At 29.5% G+C, this 15661-nt stretch overlaps 1 non-coding gene across 1 annotated transcript; it reads left to right on the forward strand.

The window, feature by feature from the left end:
- Nucleotides 1–7766: 7766 nt before the first annotated feature.
- On the forward strand, nt 7767–7848 carry Trnas-uga. Its single transcript has one exon. It is a non-coding gene; the product is annotated as a tRNA-Ser (tRNA).
- Nucleotides 7849–15661: the final 7813 nt, after the last annotated feature.

Raw genomic sequence — 15661 nt, forward strand, 5'->3', positions numbered from 1 at the left:
AAATAAATATTGATGAAGATTAAGAATTTTGCGTTTTATTTATTTATTTCCGGAAACTTTTCGGTCACAATGTATTTGATTTAAATTTTTAATTTTAGCAAGTCGTACTTTATATTTTAATTTTTTAATTTTAATTATTATTGCATTAACTCCTTACCTTACAACAACTTTTTAATTCACTGGCCTAATATTGTGATATAAGAATTTAATAAGTTGAGTTTGCACTTGCATATATTATAATTATTTCTCTCCAAATTTTCTTCATCAATTAAGAACATCAACTTAAAAACAAAAAAAAAGTAAAAGCAAAATGTGAATTAAAACAATTGCTTAAAAAGTCCATTGCTGTTAATATCCTTCGCATAGTGATGTCCTGACACTTTTTCGTCATTATTCTAAGTGCACAAATTTTTGGCTGCCTTCATGGAAAATTGCAATTTCGAATTTTAAGCGAAGGCTGCAAATACAACTTGTATGTAAGCTAAGAAATTGAGGTTATCTATATATGGAACCACTTCTAGCAAGGCACAATATTGTAGTCGGCAAGTGCCAGCATCCATTTAGTTCAACTGCAAATTGCATACGCCCGTTCCTCTTTACTTAAAGCATGACAACAACCTTTCTTGTTTTTTTTCATTTTCTTAATCTTTTTCATTGCAGCATTTTTCTTTATTTTTCAACGTTATTTGTTTCTTTTTATCAGGACTTTTTGGCAAAGATTGATGAATTTTGATGATGTTTTCGGGCCAAAAATAAGAAAAATTTCCTTTGCTTACTGGGCGCTTTTTCTTTTGAATCCTTCAACCGTACTCACATTTCTTTGTAGTGCAATTCGTGTTGCATCCTTGAAATAACCTTAATCCATGCTCGGAAAATGGATGATGTTTATGCACAAATAGTGCACATAGTTTCTTCTAGCGATAGCTGCCGTTGTATTCCTGTTTGCGTTGCGAGGGTGCGTGGCTAAGTGGCTGCCTGGCTGCCATTCTGACAGCTTGAAGAGTTGGCCGTTTGGGTGGTGGTTGGATACGTGCACCTAAGTATGGCGAAACTGTGCTGGTAGGGCGTAAATTGCATGTACAGCGACAGCTGTCGTTCTTATATTCACATTATTCGTGCGTTTCCTCTATCAAGGATATTTAGGGGAGCATTTTAAAATGTTCCATAGAACTTAGTTTCCATTTTTATTTTTTTTTTTTGGGATTCCTTTTTATTTGTTTGCATTTTAGTGCAGTTTTTGTGGCGCATTTATTGTGAAAGGGGAGCCAAATAATGCGTTTTATGCACGCAAATATATTTGCAAGGACGAATATTAATTTGCTTACTTAGCAGCAAATTTATTATTTATTTATTTTTTTTTTTCGTTTCTTATTATTATTAGTACTTTGTTGTATAAACAAGGACGTAGTTACAAGGATATGCTCTTATCTTATTATATAGGGCCAAAATAAAGTATAGGTAAAGCTATTACAGAGCTTTCTTTCTATTTTTTGTATGGTGCGAAACAAAAATATTTATAAAAATTAAATTTCTTGAAGGAAATAACTTCGCTATAAATTAATTTGCAATTTTTTTTTTGATTTCAAGCATACTAATCTTGTTACCAGGTAAAATATTAAATTAATGTATTTAATTGTAGATTAATACATAGATTTAGGTTTCTTTCTTATGTAATATGTGTATTTGTGTTTATTTCTAATAATAATGAGTTAAACCACTAAATTACCATTAAACTAGTAAAATAAGCACCTTTTATATGTACACAATATTAAAACAGTAAGGATTAATCATATAAAAAGCCATATTATGTATAAATAAAGAATGTTCTTTTTCATACAAATTATAACAATCTTTATAGAAATTGCTTCATAAGAAAAAATTGTATACCAGTAATGGCTGAATACGATTTTGAGCATATGTGGACCGTAACTGGTTAAAATATAACCCAATCTGGAAGTGTGATTATCAACCAGCGGAAACATAGCTTAAACTTCGTAAATTTTACTGAGATCTGTTAAGATATACACCAATATAGATTTTGACGCTGTAACTCGATCGTGATGCGTAGTCTTACTCAGAATTACGTCTTTGAGAATGATGTACAGATATTCTCATTCCAATAGTGACCATCGATAACTTTTTGCAACACAATCGGAGTTACTATTACATTAAATTAAACAGTTATGTATTACGGTAAGTCCCGTTCATCGAGACCAATGAAGTATTTACACCTTAGTGAGGTTTTAATGATTTCCTCACTTTGCAGAATAAAATTTACTATCAAAAGTAGATAGATTTAATTAAATAGGCTAGTGCATTGTTATGTTGCAATCAGTACAATATTATTTTTAACCATTTATTACAATTTAAAAAATTATTCGGTCGTTGATTTAGACTTAAATATCTTTGTTTAGAACTCTAAATTACTAAGGTTTAAGACATATGTATAGTCAAAACACAGTATAGTAACAAAAATAAGAAAAGATTAATACGACTTTGCTGCGTAATCTGCATACAATTAATCGCATATATGAGAGTTACAGCAAGCAGCAGTTGCAACAGATCCACTTTGACTTAATGAGAAGCGTTAATGAACACGACACAGATTCAAGGTGGTCAACAACGGTCGCAGGTGAGCACAAGTTGGATAAAAACACGCCAGAAAGGACGAATTCACTTTATTGCATATGGAAAGTTAGCTTCACCAAACACCATGAAAATGACACTCAATATAGGCATGTGCAACAGCAACTTTAACAACAACAACGACGACGACAACAACTACAACAACATGAGCAGCAGTGAATGTTGCACATTTAATGAATGATAAATTCTTACGAATTTTTGTGCGAATGATGTTGTTTGATTTGTGATTTCACAGAAATGCAACTGAAGACGCGCAAAGTGCAACATTAACTCAAAGGAAAATAGTGAAAAGAGTTTATTTATATGAATAAATATATAAAATGTATTTAGTATATATATTTATTTTTTTTAATTTTGTTATAAGTTACTTGCATCTTATGGCAGTTGCTATGCTCGCACTCGTTTAACTGGAAAATGCATATGCAGCGCGTTAGGAAGCCACATGCATCACATAAGAAAAAAAAAAATATGTAAATTTATTCTTATTGAATTTATGAACAACTTAATTACGATCGTCCAATTAAATTGCGAAATGCAATTAATCAAAAATCGTATGAAATTTCCACAAGAAAACTGCTAGCATCAGCAAGAATATGAGCGGCAACAATTGCTGTTGCTTACAGTTTACACGTCGTTAGTGCAATCGGAACAGAAATGTGCAACGGTTCTTACGCAGGTGTTTGCAACATGCAACATATTTGCCATAAATTTAATTTTATACTTTTTATTAACATTTTTTTCACTCACGCTTGAATTATTTAATAATGTTAATGATTTTTTAAGTTTTGCTTTTTAATTGAGTATTGAGCATTGAGCATTGAGCTTTTGCATATTTCAATTACTTACAGATTTTTCTGTACACCGAAGTTAAATTAGTTTTCTACTTGTACGTGCAATTGATACTAGAAGAAAAGCATTTCTATTAATGAAAATAATTTTCTTTCCCTATCTGAACACTTCAAGTTCCCAGCACTCATAATTACAAGCCTGTGTGCTCTCCGTGTTTGTACGCTTTTAGTTTGCGTTGCTGAGCCACTTATTAGCATAATTTTATTTATAATTATTGAGAAATTATTCCGGACCCGTGGTATTTAGACTTCATCTGGCATTATATTTATTTCCGCACCGATGCAATTATTAATTATTAACTGCAGACCTTAGCTTGCAGAGCTAAAATTGTTGCTTCAGTTTTTAAAAAACTTGTTGCCTGTCAGTTTTTATTGCCTTTGAAATGATTTCATATGCGCATTTGCCGCTTTCATGTCTTCTGCCTCTGACAGGTATTTCACGCATGTTTAAATCATATGCGCACATACAATGTTTACGTGATTGCGTATGCGTTACAAAAGCAACAACTTACAGTGAACTCCTTCATAAAGTAATGATATTATGATAAGCTCATTCAAAGCTTTATAACATTTCTCAAGGTCTCCAATACTGCAAATACCCACCAGTATTCAGATATTAAACTCTATTATAAATTATCAATTCCTTTGTCCGCTATGGCAGCTAAACTGGACTTCAAACTCAGTTATAATTATAGTTAAAATTACACATATACTGGTTAATGAATCCCCCAAATGCCCATCTCAATGAAAAGTAACTAGGCAACATGTCCAGTCGACTAAAATGAGTTCTCATAAATTAGAAAAGTCGTCTAAAGAAATGCTATGACAATTCCCCATAGGTACGTCTACCTAAACATTTTAAGCAAAAATTATTTTGTGAGAAGATTCATTAACTTTAAGAAACTACAAAAAGAAAAAAAACGTGTGCATGTAACCCCAATAAGTACGACTTTGAGGGTGCGTAAACGAGCACATCCATTAAAATAACAAATGTCGGCTGTAAAAAGAACAAGAGATAATATACCCACATAACGACACAAAATGAAAAATCATATTTTAATAAGATAAATAAATATTAAGGAACCATCAAGAAGATGAAAATACCGCAAGCAAACTTAACAAGTCTGACTTTAAGCGTCCTGAGTCAAAGCCTTAAAAATCTGACAAATATTAAATTTAAAAAATTTTAGGAAAGACAAGAAAACGAGGACAACAGCAAGCAATCTAAGTGGGCATGGTTTTAAGAGATGTACATTTACTACATCTAGAAAATATGACAAAACAACATAGAAGATTCTGGTGCCTTAGGACTTGGAGACTCAATTTCTAATAGGTATTATAGCTTGGCGAAAAACACAGACAGAAAGAGAGAAAAGATGTAAGATAGAGAGAGGGAAAAATAAAATTAAAAAAGAGAGTGAAAGACGGGGTCAGACAGGGAGAAAGAAAAGGAAAGAGAGAGAAGGAATGAAGAAGGAAAGAGAGAGAAGGAAAGAGAGACAAGGAAAGAGAGAGAAAGAAAGAGAGAGAAGGAAAAAAGAAGGAGAGAGATAAAAGCAAACCCATGTTCAACGAACTTTATGTATCGGTACACGTTTTCGCCAGTTTCTTTAATTGGGTGCTACCAGTAATAGTCATTCCATATTATTTATTTGCTGACTTGATATGTCTGAACTCACAAAAATTATCCAAGTAAAACTAAATTCCATTAAATATACTAATTATTGAGGGGATTACAGACATAGTTTCAGATATGTCAGTTTAATATTTTTTCATAATAATATTAACAATATTAATGTAGAATAATACTAATATTGCTTAAAGCAAGATTTGACTGTACTTCATTTTCCCATATAGAATGTATTATTTAATGCCCAATATCTTATATCATTTTACCCCTATTATTTTTTATTAAATGTTAGTTTCATAAGTGCGAAAAACTACAATTAATTAAATCATTACGCAGATAGTACGAGTAGTTATTATCACTTTAAAGACATTTGTTCTATTAATTCAACAGATTCAGATAACCCGCTGTTCCCCAGCAAATCAAAATTGAAATTAATTCAGTAGAATCTCCTCGTTTTTTTACGCACAATTAAATAGTTTAAATTTTTTTTTAATCTACACATTTCTATAATTGTTGTAAATGGAGAAAAAAATTTAAAATACTTAGAAGTAGGATTATATTTAACGCATTTTGTAAAGAAATTTATTAAAGGTAATTTAGAGATAGATATATTAACTTAAAGAAAGATGTAAAGATAATTTGATTTCAGATATGAAATCAGTGAAAGTATTAAGCTTCCAGAATATGGAAATATAGTTCCAGAATATAATTACTTGATCATAGCAAAATATCAATTCCAATAATAGCAATAAGTTACTCTTTAGGGATTACGTGAATCACTTGTCTGGAATGTTCGAAAACTAATATAATACTCGGAGTTTCTTTTGATCTAGAAGGAAGTAAACCTGCATAAACGTGGCGAAATTAAATTTGAAAAAAGAATTGTTGTCAAATTATATTGCACCTAATATAATTTTGATACTTAGTTAGATAAATACTTGGAATCGAGAAGTTTAAGTTTATATAAACTAAGAGAATTGAAAAATACGTTATCGCATAAGTAATAATAATATATAATTAAACATAACACTTTATACTCAAGATGAAAGGGCTTAAAGTTGATTATGAGCATATTTTGCAAAAAAAAAGTATTCTATACAGGGTGATCAAATATAAGCAGTATATTTTCAAGTTTTCGCTCAAGAAATGGATCATGTCACAAGATGTATGACATGTTGAATTATTTTATTGAAGTCACATATCAACCAAATCAAAATCATTTATTTCATGACACAAAATATTAATAATCATGACTCTCGAGCATTCTCTATTGATTGCACTAAAAGTGGCATTTTCATTCATTTTCAAAAAATGTGACCTATTTAAACTTATTGACTAAAAACTACACTAAATTGTAAATTCTTATGTATGTAAACGTGTTTCATGAATACCAAGTTGACTATTTTCACATTAAATATAAAAAAGATAATTATTTAATAACCAATGGGCTTTAAGTCCAAATTACTCTAAGTTCAATGGATCAATGGATACCTGAAATTGGCGGTATAACCTTACCTAAACTTCCGCAAAATCCAATTTGCAAAATTCTGATACAATAAATGTTCATTTGGTCAAAATTGTTGGGTCAACCGAATTTTATATGCTTCTAAGTGGAAATCATTATTAAGAATATACCATATAGTGCCATCTTAAAGATGTTGAAATTGACGTTTAATTGATTATTCTTGATTTTTATTTAGTTTAGTTCATAGCTTCGTACTTAGTATTTTCCAAACTACGGATCTTTACGAATGTCAAGGTTAAATTAAGTACCAATAATAATAAAAAGCAAAACTTTCATTTGAAGTTACCAGTGGGAAGTGAACTACTCTAACCGTTGTTTCCATCAAAACACTATACTGTATCTTTTTAAACCATTAAGCTCTTTAGATACAATTAAGGCGATCCAATAAGAGTACCGTCTCACTATATTATGTAAATTGATATTAACTATATACATATGTATATTATCATAAAGCTTGCCAAATATAGTTTGACAGATTAATTATATTATAATTATTAATATTTTCCGTACACTGTGTAACTGCTTCTCTTTATTATTGTAATTTACCAAGTATTGAATACATTCATATATTGTTGAGATTGGTATAAATAATATTAGACGGCATTCTACAAAAAATATATTTATATGTAACACTAAATTGATCACCCTGCACAGATATATGTATGTATGTTGATGATTCATATCTGGAAATAATTAAATTGTTAAAAAAACTACATTTTTTAATATGTATAATTTATCTCTGAGAATACAATTTAAAAATAAATAAATAAAAAATGTGATAACACGGAATAATAGAAAAATTATTAAATGTCAAATAAGTGTTAAGAAAGTTTTAAATGACTTTTCCCTTTCACACGTATTTATATGTGGAAATACCCATACAAACATTTTTTGCTGATAAACAAGTTTTTTATTATTCGCTTTTTATCTTCAAGTTGTTTTCTTTAGCTTTCTGACTTTTTTTTTATTCATAAAAGCAAAAATAATAAATACTCTTAATGATTGAAATATTTTAATATAACTTTTTATGCAAAATATTTATTTTTATATTTTTTATGAATTATTAAAAAAGTATTGCTTTTACTCAAATTAAGCTTTTGACACTCACACCGCAAGAGCTGCGGTGTCCGAGTGGTTAAGGAGATGGACTTGAAATCCATTGGGCTCTGCCCGCACAGGTTCGAATCCTGTCCGCAGCGGAATTTTTTTTGTTCTTAATTTTTATTTTTTTTTATTTAATTTTTTAAAATGTATGGTATATATTAATTTATTAATATTGTGCGAAGTATTAAATTTACCAAACATATCAAATTTGGCAGGGCGCGAGTTCGATTCTTAATACTTGCAGTCTCAAAAAATTATTTTCGAATAATAATTAATTGTTTTAATAACAAAATATTTTTAATATTAATTTGGTTTTTTACGGGCTAATTAGTCAATAGTTAAATAATAAATTTTTTAAAAAAATTTTATTTGTTTTTAAAACATTTTTCTTTAAATTTTAATTAGCTCGTAAAAAAACAAAATTCATATTTACGATAAATTAAATACAAGAATTATTTCCAAGAGAACTGATGATGGGTATTTGGCAATACTGGAAACACCTGTATGATCAGCCAAAAATTTAATTAATTAAAATAAAATAAAAATGAATTTTTGCTATTGAAGTTCACTACTTTTCGAAAACTTCTTTACTTGTTTTTAATATAATAAAAAAATTGAAGAAAAATATATAATATAAATATATATAATATAAAAAAAGATATCTAATATTTAATCAACATGTAATATAATAAGAATATAAAAACTGTAAAATAAAATTTTATTCATAATAAAAAAATTTATTAAAAAATTTTATAATGAAAACTAAGTAAATAAAAATATTGAAAATAATATATAATAAAAAATATATAATATAAAAAAAAAAATTCGTACAAAATTAAAATAAAAAAACAAGAAGACAATAGTATAACAATAAAGGAAATAATAAAAAAAATTTTAAACAAAAAAAAAATTATTATTGAAATAAAATATCTTCCCATATTTTCATATTTTTATAAATCCCTATATTTTTTCAACAGAATTTTTAGTGAAGCATAATATATTTATTTATTAGTATTTATTACATCAATAATATTAAATTACTCAAGCGATAAGCCAAATTAATAATTGTGTGCAGTTATTGATAAGAATAGTTTTAGAATAAAATTATATTGAGTGCGAATGAAAGCAGTTGGGCTTTGTCAAATAAACGAATAAAACCTATAATTTATACTAACACCACAATCTCTAAAATGGAACTCAAAAAACCAAAGTCACATTGAATAAATCTATAAGATAGGCAAAAATTTTTTACTTCTTAAGTATGTGCTCAAGAACCCCATGTTAACAAGCTAACTCCTCCACAAGGTTTAATAGACTTATAACTCTGTTAATAACATCTTAAACTGGTATATCTGCTTACTAAAGGTTCAATGCATGCTATTTTAGTTCTAGTTTAATCTACATATATGCGCTTCTAAGATTCATTTCTCCAGATTTACATCATTATTTCTGGGCAGACGTGATCTGATTTCCGTCTACTTAACATCAAGTCTGCTAGGAAGGGTTTTCAATGCAGTTTTCTATTTACTTTTACAAGCTTAATAACAAGCTTAAATAATAATAGTTTTGTGACTTTATATGTTTCAAGATACATAACATACCGTTCATGGCTGCACCATAATCGAAATCGTTTTTCTTTATATAGAAGATTCAACAATTCATAGTCACAGTGATTTTAGTCTTGGACTTATCGGTGAGTATTGGTAGAACCATTGTTTTCTACAACAATGACTTGGAAGTTGAATAGTTGTAATGCACTGAACTAATTTAAGACTCACACCAATAGTTTTGTAGCCGCACATTGGTTAATATTTATTTGAATATTACATTTTCTGCCACTAGCTTATCCTATTAGAGTTGCTTATTAGGGTAAGCTCAGTAGATAATTGGAATATAGAACACTTTCTCGATCGACAAAATTTACACTCCACACCTCGCTCATCCTACCCGCGTTTCTGTGCGACGTAGAAGCATAGATGCTATTACAAGATGATAAAGCTGCTTTGGGAATTTTTGAGAAAAAAGTTCTTAAAAACATTTTGAGTCCTTAGATATGGATTTTTCTTAAGCCGAAAAGGGTCTCTTTTTTTTTATTATGATAAAATCTGCTATAGAGAATTAAAATTAAAAATAAAAGATGAATTTAAGATGTAAGTACATAAAAACGATCTTTACTTATTTAAGAAAAAAATATCAACTAAATAATTCTTTTTAAACAACAGCAAACAAAGAATAATTTGATACATTTAATAGTAAATGTATTCGCATATTTAATTATTTCAAACAATCGTTAAGACTCTTAGTTAAAGCACAAAGGAATCATTTCATGTCATCTATCAAAATTGAAGTACTTTGATAGAAACGTAACGATAATCTTTATCTATGCATACATTTTTAACTAATTGCATGCACAACAAACCAACATGCAAATCTCATACAGCCAGCCACCCAAAATTTCATGCCTGGTCAGTTCAGAACCAATCAACTAAAATACACCTCGCACCAGTTCAGCATCGAAAAAATAAGCTGTGCACATGTGAAGGTAATGCGTTCCAAACAACGACGACTTCAACGCCGCCTAGGTAGGTACAAAGACAGCGCATCAATGTTGCCAATACTTTTTGTATGCACACATATTGACATTAGAAAGAGATAGACAATAACACCCATATGAGGCCTACTTGCTGCATCCATTCGTACATAGACCGTTAACTTATCTGTATATATCCGAAATATTGTGCATGTAACACAAAAGTCCATTCAACATGATGCGAGCTATACAACACAAACACACGTATCCCCGATAAGCACCTATCCGGGTGTGTGCATGTGTACCCAACTAAAGCATAGTTCAAAAATAGTCCTTGGCAGCGAACACTCGTACATGTGCGAGGAAGTGTGTTGTGTAGAAGCGAGATGGTTGCTCGAGAAAGCATGTGTTAATTAACAAAAAGGACATGAAGTGCATAAAGGATAGTTTGGGTGATTTTGAATTGCGTGTGTTGGTGTTTGGATATCTGTTCGCTTAGTTTGGAGGAATGGGTAAAATCGAATCGATGCAATCAGAAGAAAGGTAAACTTGCCATGAAAGTAGATAACGAAGGTAAAAAAAAAAAATTTATTGAACTTTTGTCGGAAGTTTTCTGAAGCAAAGATTTTTCGATAAATGGAAATGAAAATTTGAAACTATTTTTGAAAACAAATATGAAGGTGATATAATTTGCATCAATATTATTATATAGTATAAGATGAGAATTGGTAATAGCCATCTGATAATATATATAAGACGAATTTCATAGTTCGAAGGTATTATCGTTTATATTTATATATAGTAACTTATTTAATAGTATTTAAATAAATGCTCTCATATTACAACTTTTGTTTATAGGAAACACAATGAGATTGTGGGTCACAGATAGAAAGCAAACGAGTTGAAAGGGAAAATGATAGACAAATTGATAGAATAAGCTATGAGAAGAGAAAAAGAGAAGAGTAAATATAGAAAATCATAAAGAACTAGAAGAAAAATATATTGAAAATGAATTTAGATATAAGGAAAAAGGGAGACAAATTGATTAAATAAGCCATGGAAAAATTGGAAATAAATTTTAATTAAAAAAAGGAATCAAAACTGAAAATCAGAAACTGAGTACAGAGAGATGGAAAAAATTTGTGAAAAAAATGAGAGACAAATTGATCAAATAAACCCTGAGAAGAGAAAGAGATAGGAGTAAATAAAGAAAATCATGAAGGACTAGAACAAAAAAGTATAACTCGAAAGAGATTTAAATGTAGAAATATTTATATATCATATATATAGATGATACATAAATTGTAAAAAGATAATTATACAAATTGTATAATTGTAATTACAGAGAGAGCAGAACATAGAAGAATATAGAAGTAGAAATAACAATAGAAAAAAGAAGAGAAATGTAAGTGAGACCAGTCCAGTAATGAGAGCATAAGTTTCAATTCGGAGGGGCCTTTCAGATAGCTTCACTGATTTAAACAATTGTTTTTTTATCTTGTTAAGCAGTTATGAAACATTATTGTTGTATAAATAAGTCATTCGATCCATTTTGATGTTTGATCTGATATATGTCGGATGTTTTATAAAAAAAGTTAAGTACCAAGAGGAGTAGAAAAAGAAAACCCAAAGTGAGAAGATATTGCTAAAAGGGACATAACGGAAGAACGAGAAATAATGGAATGAAATGGAAATAAAAAAATATGAAGATGGAAATCCATACACAGAAATGTTATGACAACAGGGAAGTGCTGAAAATAAAATAGGAAAGAAACGAATATATGACGATATGTAATTGAAAAGAAGAGAGATAACATCAAGTACAGTCAGATTAAAAGTGATCATATGGATATGTAAACATATCCACACAAAAAAATATACTAAATTGAAGAAAAAGTAGGAAACTGACAATTGTGATATGACTCTCTATATAACAGAGAGCGAATAAAGGAAACGTAAAATTGCTATGATCACTCGTCATATGACTGTCTGTATAAAATAGCCCTGAGAATAATAAGAATAATTTTATTTGTGTTACTACATACATAAAAGAGCTTGTATTTTACTTCAAAATATATATTAATAAGATATAGATATACATCAGTTCATTGATATCTGTACATCATTTATATATTATTTAAAAATATATAAGAGTATATGTAAATCCTATTTATGTTGCCAGCATTTCTATCTTTTTTAACTAACATGTGAAGTTAAAAAATAATACGAATTTTTTGTTGTAAATACGTATGGATTTATTTGTTTATATATTGTTGTTTTTTTTTGTTTTACACTTTCAACCCGACAACTTTAATCCATTTTCACTAAAACAGAACAACAATAACAACACTAATAGAAAATCTCATCAGAAAAATAATAATAACAAAAAAATGAATAAATAAATAAAATAAAAGAAATCATAAATATACGCTCCGAAAAGGCTTCTTTTTCGTTAACAAGCTTAAAGCCTCATTTATGCAGTTGTGTCCATTTATACGCCCACATACGCCCAATTCGGTACCACAAATTTTAGTGAAATATTTACGCTCCCACAGCGCACACAATACAAACGAAATACAAAGCACACTGAACACTGAACACAGCACTGAGTACTCAGCACACCACATGCCGCATGCCGCATCCCGCACACATTGGACGTAGAGCACAGCTCACATAATCCTTTACGCAAGCACACAAAAAAATTGCCTTTTCTGGCCTTACTTGACGTGCTTCGTTTACTGTTAGTTCATTCCCGTTGTCGTTGTAGCCATTCATTGTGCCTTTGTTGTTGTTGTTATTATTATTTTATGCTATAGCTATAGCTATATGCCAGCTTGAATATCCTTCATCAATATCCTTTTTTGTATACAATCCACACGCAATCTCATACCAATACCATTTCAGCCCATTTCAATTTGTGCAAATATGTGCGAATATGCAACTGCACTGTTTACTACCGAAACTACAGCTCACGTTCACCCAGCATAGAATAACAGCAACAACAACAACAACAACAACAGCAATAGCAACAATAAGAGTAACAGCAGCAATAACAACAACAACAACAACAACAACGACAAAGACCAAAATCCATAAAACTAACCAAAAGAACCCACTCAAAACCCACTCAACCCAGCGCTGCCATCAATAATACCAAAAAATTTTTAAGTTTACAAAGGTCGACTGCGTTTTTTGGACAAAAACACTTTTAACATTCGTCCGACGTTGCGTTTCGTGAACTCATCCTGCTAGCCACGCGCACATAAACAGCCCAACTCTTCTCGTATAAAACGTGGTGCAGCAATCAACATGCCATCGTTTGTGTTCGTCTGCCTGGTGTATTGAATATGGTATCAGTGCCTTCATTGTTACCGAAACCAAAGACCTGGCCGAGCATACGTACACTACGTACTGCATCATCATACCAGCGGCACTTAATAGCCGCATGTGCAACCAATACTAAACTACGCCTTTTGTTGCGTGGGTGTCGTAGGCGTGGCTATTTACATTGCGTACATACTGCGCGTAGGGTATTTTGCCAACTACTTGTAGGGGCATTTTGAACTTCATAAGCAAATTTTTCTTTAATCTTTGAGCTTTGCTGGACATCTGTGCAGCAGTAGTTTTACAAAGCTTTTTCCCTCATACCAACGCCAGTATTTAACAGTGTACGTGCACTGCCTGCCTGCACGTGCTTACATTGTCTACAATTCGCAAAGAGCAATTTTATACTTTACTGGAAAAGCTTTTATTCCCACATTGCTCTTAGTTCACGATAGAATATTGCACTGAGTATCCTCTAAGATAACATTAGTGCAGTATGTATAGTAACAGTGCTTTTATCCATTTACATCAGTGTTAACACAGTGTACACTGTACACTGTTAACTGTACAGTGACTGTTATAATGAACTGTTACAGATTTTTAGTTGTGCGTTTGCATTATAATGCAGTTTTTAAAATTTAGTTATTTAATAGTTACATCAAAGCTTTATCTAACATTTTACCGGTTTTCTATTTTACAGAAATGTGAGACAATAAATGCCGACGGTAAAATAGCATACAAAATACCGTCGGCAATTTTAGATCTAAACTGTGTAAAAATTCATATTAGTTAGTATAGAACTTTTCTGATTTATTATTTTAATAACCAAATTTTATTTTTATATTTTTGTACGGGTTAATTGTTTAATTCTTTGTACCATTTTTTAAATTATTTTTAAAAAATATATATTATTGTCATTAATGTTTCGACTGTAGTCTATAATCAACTTCAGGGTACCCTGAAAGTTTTTATCGTATATATATTTTTTAAAAATAATTTAAAAGATTGTTTTTTTTTATAATAGGCCAATTTAAAAACAATTAAATCAGTTAATTAAAACAATTAAATAATTGCAATTTTTTCATTGTTCAATTAAATAATTTTAATCGGTACAAAAATACATATATTAAATTTTTCTTTTATTACTACTTTTATTATTAAGATTAATTTTTAACTTAAACTACTTATTAGGTAATATAGAATTATTAACTGTTAAATGTAGAGTCTAGCTTATATGCCACATATTTAAGAGCATGTTAATTATATTAATTATAATAATCAATATTTAGTATCCCTCAGAGAGCTTCTTATGGCAGTTCACTATTTGATATAGAACTTAATACAGATTAATTTTAAAAAATGGAAATGCTAAAAAAAACAACAAATTTATATAAAGCAAAAGCTTTAGTTACTATGGCTTTATATTTTATTGTTTAGTTCAAAACTTATAGTAGATAAAATATAAATAAAAACAACTTTCTATCCAATGCAACATAACATAGATTCGTTGATACATGTTAGTTGTTAAAATTTTAATTTAGCATTATTTTTGAATGCAATACTTAAAGAAAAATAAATTGAATTTAGTGTTTAATTTAGTATTTACTTACACTCCTATTTGTACATAAGCGTATACATAGATTATAATAAAAATAAAAACAATAACAGCAACAGTAAGAGTAACAGCAGAAGTGATAAGCAGTAAGACCAGATGAAAAATAACAGAAGAAAAATTGCAATTGTGTGAAATAGGTAGGATTATTAACTGAAGAACGTTCTAAGGAAGTAACATATACTTTAGTGTTAATAAGAAAAAGGTGACGATCAATAGCATTTACTGTATATGTATAATAATGCAACACTGTAAAATCATATTAATAATTTAAAAATAAAAAAATATTATAAAATATATAATTATAACATATACAATATCTGAATCTATATAGAAATTGTTCTACAGAATGGAATTCAATTCGATTTTAAAGTTAGCCTCTTTACTCCATACAAGCAAGTCAATATTGAACATAGCGCTGACACTTGTGCTAGATTTTTAA

The sequence above is a fragment of the Teleopsis dalmanni genome, chromosome 1, assembly GCF_002237135.1.
Source record: "Teleopsis dalmanni isolate 2A chromosome 1, ASM223713v2, whole genome shotgun sequence".
NCBI lineage: Eukaryota > Metazoa > Arthropoda > Insecta > Diptera > Diopsidae > Teleopsis > Teleopsis dalmanni.